The following is a 10,255-nucleotide window of genomic DNA, read 5'->3' on the forward strand; positions in this document are numbered from 1 at the left end:
AAAAATAATATCGAAGTGCATTTATTGAATGCTACTAATGGTGGCATGATTACTGCTATATTGAGAATTGTTTTGTTATATTAATAACATCAGGAGCCATTCTACCATATATCCCAGTATGTAACAATCTCTATTACTCTTTATTCTACATGCCATGTTTCCATTTGTCGATACAGGGAGTTCTAATGCTATGAAACTCTCTTCTTCCATGGTGGAATGAAAAAATAATGATGTAATTAATGCTACTTTACAAGAATATAAACCAAAAATGTAAGTAGGAGATACAGTATAAAATTTTATTTTTGAGGTTCGTTTTCGCGCACGCAGACTGTGCGGCTCCTGATCCGCCCCTGGACATTTGTTTTTGATTTGTTGGATCCACACACACAAAAAGAGAAAAATCATTTCTCACCAACACTTACCGTTCATGATTTTTAAGGATTAATATTGATAGCAGAAATAGGAGATTTATTCCTCTTCCGGTTACACTTGAGCCGAAACTAAGAGGAGATTGAGATTGAGATTCTAAATTGATATTTTATTAAAGAAAAAACTATCTCGGTGTTTATGACTGCTTTTACTCTACAGGATCAATTGAAATTAGTAGATTTAAATTATTTCCGATTTCAATGTAGGGATTTGAGCTGAGTCGAAATATATTCGCTTATCGAATCCTATCGAAAACAGTTAATCATTATCTATTACTGTTTCCGTCTCATACACAGTACAAAATGGTTGTGTTAATTCAACTCAATTTTAACACAAGGCAGTGGTTCTAGCGTGACTACTACTATGCGGTGTTAGTTCAACACACATCGCGGTGTAGGCGTTTAACATACGTCTTTAACACACAACCGATGTTGAGCCGTGCCGTAATGCCTATATGCGTAATGTGTTTACATTATGCTGAGTCTAAAAAAACACTTTAAAGAAGTAAAAAACTCCAGTGGCAGGGGAGGGCACGAAACACCAACCTTTCGATTACTAGCCGCGTGCTCTTCCAACTTAGCCATTAAGGTGATGAAGAAAATGTCGCTTGTAGAGAGATAAATTGTTGGGGTCTTTTGAATTTAGCTAATCAGAGTGCTGCTTTAAGCCGCGTATATTCGACGATAACCGTTCGGGATAAGATAAAATCTGCTCGCCATGTAGACCTAATTTTATAACAAACGGAAGCCTGTCTATTTACTTTATTTTATAGTTCTTCCATATTCACTTTCGAATGTTCGGCGACAGTTTGCATCTAATAAAGTTGATGTGTTTGTTGCTTCTAGTACATATTCGCTTAGAAAAAGAATCAATAAATGCATCAAATGTGGGAGATGAAATTTTGCGTATACCTGGATTTGTTTAAGTATTTCTTTCTACTGTGTTTGTCTATAGCTTCAATTGATCAGCCTTTATAATTAGATGCCCAACATATTTGGCAATCACGCAGGAAACAATACCGAAGATTCTACACTTGTGTTAATTTAACACACAGGTTGTGTGTCATTTCAACTACCGGCATTTGACACACAACTCCAAATGGAGAGTGAGTGTTCTAACCACTTGTTCGTGTTATATTTTAACACAATCATGTTAACCCATTGGCATGTCGTTGAAATAGCACGATTTTTTACAGTGTAGCGATCAATAGAAGTTGTAATGAGTTTTGATCACTTCTGGATTCAGTGGAGGGATTTAAGCTAAGGGAAAGACCCATTCTTAAAACACCGAATCCACATCGAAAAACTGTTTGTCGCTATCTTATACACTGTAAAATAAATCGTTGTGTTATTTCAACGACATACTTAAGTGTTCACACAACTGTGTTAAAAAATAACACAAAGAGGTGGTTAGAACATCTCATTCTCCATTTGGAGTTGTGTGTCAAATGCCGGTAGTTGAAATAACACACAGCCTGCCTTTTTAAATTAACACAAGTGTAGTATCTTCGGTATTATTTTCTGCGTGATTTGCCAAATATGTTGGGCATCTAATTATAAAGGCTTATGTACTGAAGCTAAAGACAAACACAGTAAAGAAAAATATTTAACCAACTCCAAGTATTCGAAAAATTCCAACGTACAAAATGTGCGATTAGTTCTAAATAGCCTTACATAATGTTTCTGAAGAAATATGACAACGGCGAGAAACAACACCGCATTACTGTGTCACCTCTACATTGCATTAGAGCCCACCAGTAAGTACCGGGGACTATGTTTCAAAAATAGTGGAAAATAACTAGAAACACGATTAAGAGGCAAACATATTATAAGCATATAGGTAAGAGTTTTCTATCATCCTTCAACAAGATATTGATGAAGGTTGTCTTTCGCACCATCAAGAAATACTTCACAATAAGTGTTGAGGAAGACGACAAAAAGTTTATGAAGATTTTCTAAGTGAAGTCTTCTGTAGTTTACTACACTGTAGAAAATCGCTGTGTTATTTCAAAGACATCCCTATGTGCTAACACGATTGTGTTAAAATATAACACAAACAAGTGGTTAGAGCAACTCACTCTCCATTTGAAATTGTGTGTCAAATGCCAGTAGTTGAAATGACACACAACCTGTGTGTTAAAATAACACAAGTGTAGAATCTTCGGTATTGTTTTCTGCGTGGTTGCCAAATATGTTGGGCATCTAATTATAAAGGCTTATGAATTGAAGCTACAGACAACACAGTAGAAAGAAATACTTAAACAAATCCAGATATACGTAAAATTTCATCTCCCATATTTGATGCATTTATTGATTCTTTTTCTAAGCGATTGTGTACTAGAAGCAACAAACGCATCAACTTTATTAGATGGCAACTGGCGCTGATCATTTGAAAGTGAATATGGAAGAACTATAAAATAAAATATACAGTCGTCATTTTGTTATAAAATTACATGACGAGCAGATTTTATCTTATCCCGAACGGTTATCGTCGAATATACGCGGCTTAAAGGAGCACTCTGATTAGCCAAATTCAAAAGACCTCAGCAATTTATCTCTCTACAAGCAACGTTTACTTCATCATCTCCGTGGCTAAGTTGGAAGAGAACGCGCTTATTAATCGAAAGGTTGGTAGTTCGTGTCCTTCACCCGCCACTGGAGTATTTTTTACTAGTTTAAAGTGTTTTTTAGACTCAGCGTAAACACAGTACACGTATAGGCGATTTAACATATTTTGAGGGAGTAATTTTGTGGTTCATTAACGCTTACGGCACGGCTCAACACCGGTTGTGTGTTAAAGACGTAACACACCCCCTGTGTTAAACGCCAACACCACAGGGTACGGTATGTGTTGAACTAACAACGCATAGTGGCAGTCACGCTGGAAACACTGCCTTGTGTTAAAATTGAGTTGAATTAACAGAACCAGTTTTTACTGTGTATTCTTATTTTAAATTAGAATCTTCCGTAATTGTAAGCATGCACACCAGAAGTTTTTCAAACACAGAAAAATGGTTACGTCAACACCGCACATGGAGTTATTTCAACACCGAAATAGGTGTCGTAGTAACAAAAACTGGAGTCGAACTAACACAAAAAGTGGTGTTGATCTGGTGGTCTCACCTTCAATTTTAACACAGGGAATTTTGAATTAACACCAAGATGGTGTTACCTATACACCTTTGACCTTGGATTATGACACAGATTGTGTGTTGAAATAAAAAGGAAATGATGTTGAAACAATACAGGGACTGTGTTATATTGATACTTGAAATAGTGCAATATTAACACTAAATAATGAACACACTACACACTGTGTTACTTTCTTCGTGTTAGTGCAACAACACGCAACACTTTTCCTCACGCTACCGACCCTAACATGGTGTCGAATCAACACCGAAAATACTAACACAGATTTGAATTTAACACCGCTCAACACCGGTTGTGTATTAAAAACTTAACGCACACCCTGTGTTAAGCGCCAACACAGCGAGATCTGTGTTGAATTAACACCGCATAGTGATAGTCATGCTGGAACCAGTGCCCCGTGTTAAATTTGAGTTGAATTAACACAACCATTTTTTACTATGTACTGTGTTGGTCTATGGAAATCAATACTGGAACCACAAGTGCTAGCACGCTTCAATTATTATTACAGGTTTTAATAAAGAGATTTTAGCTGAGAAGAATCCCATTATTTTATCTTTAAATCTTATCTGGAAACCGTTTCTCGTTTCTTATTACTGTTTCTACCCCATGGCGAGAACATGTAAAACAGCAGTTGGTGTGGATTTCGATCACTTCGTGTTTCAGTGGAGTGTTTCAATAGCTACGAAGAAAACTTATTCTTGAAAGAGCAAATCCAGAACGATATACTGCTTCCTGCTATCTTACGTATACTGCTTTATTCAACAGGTGTCAGTATGGAAATAAAGATTTTTAGTGATAATAAATTTCTGTCACTTCAGGTTCCAATAGCGTAATTAGAGCTAACACGTAATTTATTCTCTTATCGCTGAATTATATTAGAAATACGTTTCTTATTGCTGTTTCTGCTTTATTGTGATCAATATTTAAAACAAAAATTGCAGTGGAATTGAAGCACTGTGGGTTTCAGTATTGTGATAAGAATGGAGAAGAGTCCATTTATGAAACGCAAAAGCTATTAAATGAATGTCCCCGTGAAATTCTCCTTTTTGACATACAGACAAAATCATGAATGTAATAAAATTGATAAATTTTAAAAACATGGTAAAATATTAAGCTGTGCTTTATACAGTGGCTTACTGGCAGAGGGCTGTTGAGTTGAGTTAGTTTAACGTCCCGTTCAGCAGCGTGGCTATATGAGACTTGGACCTACTGATTAACGTGGAATCCAAACCACATGAGCTCCCGCTGGGAATCGAACTCGGGTCTCCCATGCCAAAGGCGTCCTTACGCTAACTGCTTAACCACGGAGAAGCTCTTACTGGTAGAGAGTTGACCTTCTCCGGATCTGATTCGACCCTTGATAATTTAAGCTTGACTTTACATCGTGTGAATTTTTTGAGGGGTAATGGGGTTGTCGTTTCCTTCTACATTATCATTCTTTTTCTCACTAATCCTTTCATATTAACTGACTTTCATGAGCTATCCCCCTCCTTTACCCTAAAGGTCAAAATTATAAGACATTAAGCTAGAAATTTGATTTCAATAGTAAATAGAAAATCTACAAATAAATTGGCCGAAAACATATTGAGAATATGAGTCCATGTCGATACAACATTAATATTTACATTTGTTGGTGAAAATATAATTGAAGATTGTATATTTTACTCTTCTCCCCATATTCGCCGTTTAACACATACTAAAATTAAAGAAACATTTGTTGAAATCATTTGAAAAGAATCGCTAAGCAAATATTAATAATTATTATTAGTCATTATTATCACATCTTTACGCTTCATTTTGGCAATTGTCTCACTGTTAATGATAGTAGTTTAATACTCTCTTTTTACCATGCGTGTATACAATGCAATATTTAAAAGCGTGCTTTTATATGTGAAATGTTCTGTGTGTAGGCAAAAGAAGTAACTGGAACATTAACTCTGGAACTTCAAAAATGTCACATTTATGATTATTTTGGTGATATTATACATATTTCCTAAAGGAACACAGAGGTAGCAAAGAGTACGTGAAACTCTTGTCATTAAAATAATCTGATCAAAATTCCTTATTTGTCAAAAATTGCAAATATGGTTACAATATTTATAGAACTGACAGAAATAACTACGTACTTGACAAATAAACTGTATTTGCACGTTTCAAGTACAAGGCTAATAACGATGGTTTAAATACAACTTTTTTTTTTTAAACACAGACAAGGGGCTTCAGCACTATCACTTTACCTGTTTCATCAACTCTCCATGAACTCCAAGAGTCTAGTGCTTCGGAGCTCCTCCGTGGCTAAGCGGTTAGCGTACGCGCCTTTGGCATGGAGACCTGGGTTCGATTCCCGGAGGGAGCTCGTGTGGTTCGGATTCTACGTAAATCAGTAAGCCCACGTCTCATATAGCCTCGCTGCTGACCGGGACGTTAAACTCAAAATCAACTCTACCCTAGTGTTGCGGTTAACACAGATTCGGAGTTACCGGTTTCAAACACTGATGTTGTTGACTAGTGCAAAAATAATACTACACTGGGTTAAAGAACAAGGTGAATGAATAAGGGAATAAGAAGATAGAAACAACAAGAGGCTGTTTTCTTTAATAGAAACCCTGTGATGTTAATAACGCCGCACTTTACATGGTGAACACAAAGCATTGAAATACTAATAATGATAACTCTATTATTAAACAGTGATCAGCTAAACTTTTCACTTTATTGAGAACAATGACTTGGCAAACGCATCGCAGAATTCTGTGTATGAAACAGAAATAATTATACGGTAATCTTTAGCATCTGTATTTCCTTTCAGTAATAAATACTTAATTAACTGGTACAGAGGTGGTTATATTTTCCACTTTAAGTGAAGTTTTACACGATATACAAAGTGTGTTCAAAAATATCGAACCTTTCGTTGGCAAAAATACTTTTATTGATTTGGAAATCCGAAACAGTAATCCTCTTTAAAGTAGTCTCCTTGGTATTGCACACAATTCTTCCAGCGCTCCCGACATTGTTGGGAACACTTTTCGAGAATTGGAACGTAGCTTTTTGGAATGGTGAGCACCCGTGCCGTCGCATTCCGCATGATGTCCTCTTTTACTCAAATTGGTGTATTTACTGGCATTTTCAGCTTTAGAAATAATCAAAAGTCAGATGGAGCCATGTCGGGTAAGTAGAAAGCCTGACGACACTCAGGAATGTTGTGGTTGGTGATAAAAACCACAGCAAAATTTCCCGAACACACTTATTATGCTCAAATTCTCGTTCAAAATTGAGTGTACCGATCCGTTTGGATGGTTTGGGTATAGCCAAGCTTTTGGCAAAATTTGATGCAATATTGTTTCCGCGTTCTTCTTTCATTTTACAAAAGATTGAAATCTGACGTCGGCTCATTACACATCTTCACTCGTTGGCGTACTGCGAGCCACTGACGCTTTCTCCAGGCAAAATTAATAATAAAAAAAAAATCACGACTGCGTATGAGTGTTCCCTCTACATCGACACTGAAGAAACTCTCCTGCGCTTTATTGGCTTATGTGGGGAAAAAATAAGGTTCGATATATTTTGAACACACCTCGTATTTGGCATTTACACTAACTGTAAGTAGCTAACAAGCTATTATAATTTTTGTAACATTTTTTGAAAATAAATTTGTGAATGTATGTATTTTCCGACAAAATTTACTTTAGTATAAGTGATGCCAATTGTTATCGACATTATTATACTTGTTCTAGCTGTCTATATTTTGTTACAACTAAAAACAAATGAATAATACATGACACACTTTATTATTTCTCATAATTACCATGCCCGTTTAATAAAAAGCAAATACTTATGCAAACACTACATAACACAAACTGTGTCTTACTCTGACTGCTCTCTATTGCCAGTGACCATATAAGATAGTTCATTTAACCATTACAATTTTCGCATTTTATTCTACACTGTGTAATCTTATTATTATAGGTATTCTGCTATTATTGCCAGGTTAGTTGCCGCAACTGAGAAGTTTCCATGCTCCACGGTCTTTCGCTAATCTGTTCATCTTTACGTACGGTTTTTCGTTTTTGATATCGTCCATCAATTGTAGTACCTTTCGACCCCACCCTTCCTAACCCTGCCACCATATCCCCTAGTACGTCTATCATGATACAGTCCATTCTTAGCCAAGGTTCCACCCAGTTTCTCTCTCTCTTTTCTCAATAATATCTAAAAACTTCTTTTCTCCCTCAGGAGTTTTAATACCATCGCATTCGTTCCCCCTCCCCGACCCATCTAATTCTCTCCAGTTTTCTCCGCTAGAAGCTCACGTGGTTCAGATTCCACGTTAAGCTGTAGGTTCACGTCTCATATAGACTCGCTGGTGAAAGGGACGCTAAACTGGAAATCAAATCGAATCATTCTTCTCCACACACACACTCTGAAAGCTTAAAGCCAAATTTCATGCATTTCATTAATTTTCCATAATGTCCACGTTTCTGCCCTATACAGTACAATTCTCCATGCAAAGTATTTTATGATTCTTTTCTGAACTCTTTGTTCAAGATGCCATAAAATAGTATTTTTCATCCTCCCAAAGGCTTCTTTCGCCATTCCCATCCTTGCTTTTTTTTTCACATTCCCACTTCATATCATCACTAATAATAGTACCGAGGTATTAGTCAATTATTCTATTTTCCTCCCTTTTTTATTTCTATATTAGACACCGACCGTTTTCTTGTAATCACGCACTTATGAAATTTGATGTTAAAACCAAAATAACCAACTAAATCTTGTAAGAAGTGCATCTAACGGAACGAGAAAAAAATGTTGAGAAAATACAGGAAATAAATGTCTCTGATCTTCGCTTTGAGTGAGAAGCAACTAGTTGAAGAAGTGATAGAAATCTGAGCCTCAAATCGCGCTGCAAAGAAAATAAAGAAAGGGAAAAAAATAGTCCTGTCGGAAAAAGAAAAACAGAAAGACGTAACCGAAGTAAAAGGAAGCTGCTGCCATTCGGAAGTGAAAACGGAAATGGCATTGTAAGGATTTAGAAAACAAACTTTTATAAAAATAAAAAAACGAAAAAAAAGGACTGTACATAAAAAAGGTAAAGAAAAACTAGATACTTGAAACGCAAAGATAACTCCAATAGGAACATAAAAAAAGATAGAGAGCTCTTGAAAAAAATTGAGTTCTTACTTTTTTTTTTTTTTGTAAAATCAAATTACTTGTTTTTTCTTGTCCTTTATGTATCTCTAACAAGCTTTTCAACTATTTTTATTTAGTCTCTTGATGAAATGAAATTTTCTGAAAAGGTTTGAGATTAGTTCTTGCACATCAGTCAATACAAATGGATGTTTCGGTTCAATGTGCCTTATCTTTTCAATAACTTTCATACCTTTCAGCCTTGCTTCCCTGTAAATTCGCTTGTTGTTTGCGCAGAATTGTATATGGTAGGAACAATACTCGAAGCCAATTGCCATAGCAATATAAAATACGATTTTGTCACCTAGGTTTTTTTTTTTTATTTTTGTTTACTAAAGTATTCCCAGTTTTTACATAACAGTAGCTCAGATTCTTATACAGTAGTCAATTCACTTTCGACCCATCCAGAATTTTGAACATCTGGTTTAATATACAGCAAGTTAGCGCGTATAGACAGAAACACTATATGAGTTGAGTGGGCCATTTACTTATGACATGGCGATATTAAGTATAATTCAGAAATAGGAACATAGTGGCTCAGTATTAACGTAAGCATTTATTTTTGGTGTAGCGGGTTTCCTACTTCAAGTCCAAGATGTTAAGTTTGTAGTTATAACGTTGTGTATGTGGCCTTTATCGGAGTTTTCCTATTTTTTTTCATATTATAATATGAATAATTATCATGAATTTTCACGCACGTTCTTCGGGTGTAAGTAACGTAGGAACTTAAGCAGCACCTTCCACAAACTTACTGATAATGGACCATAACGCTTTTACACAAAGTTGATAGTACCGTAAGCATGTAATATGAAAGGCTGATTACTGCAAACTTATGATATAACAGAATGAATCATAGTTCATGTTATTTCAAACCTAGAGCTATGTTTGCTTGTGTGTGGAGGGCGCATAAACAAGCTTCATTTGTGAAACATAACGTGGTTCAGTTATGCAAACAGACTCAATATCCTGGATCCTTTGCTGACGCTTACCGACCTCACGACTGATCAAGATAATGATACCATTTTAAGAGGTTAAATACCTAAGTAGATCCGTAGACCAGATGTTGTTTACGGGTCATAACACGATGTTTCAGGCGCCTATTTACATCTAAAGCTGTTGCGGCGTGGTTTGAATAGCATCAACATGAATTTGAACAATTCGGTCCAATCCCGGGACTTCAACATACTTGAACATCTGTGGTTCCTCTTGGAGACACAAATCCAGCGCAGATTTCCCTCTACATTCTCGTTCATAGAATTCAGTGATACACTGCATGACAGACAGTGTAATATTTCACATGCTACCATTCAGAATCGCTATGATTCAATTTTATGTCGCGTCAGAGCTGTGTTAAGGGCGAAAACTGGCCATATTAATCTCGCAAGTTTCATTTTTCTTAGGTGTTCCTGCTAATGTGATATCTCTATCTTGAACTAGCCTTTTATCAGGGGTGGATCCAGGGTTGGCGATCGGGGTGATTGCCCTCCATAATA

This window comes from Thermobia domestica, chromosome 7 (genome assembly GCF_964235325.1).
Source record: "Thermobia domestica chromosome 7, izTheDome1.hap1.1, whole genome shotgun sequence".
Taxonomy (NCBI): Eukaryota; Metazoa; Arthropoda; class Insecta; order Zygentoma; family Lepismatidae; genus Thermobia; species Thermobia domestica.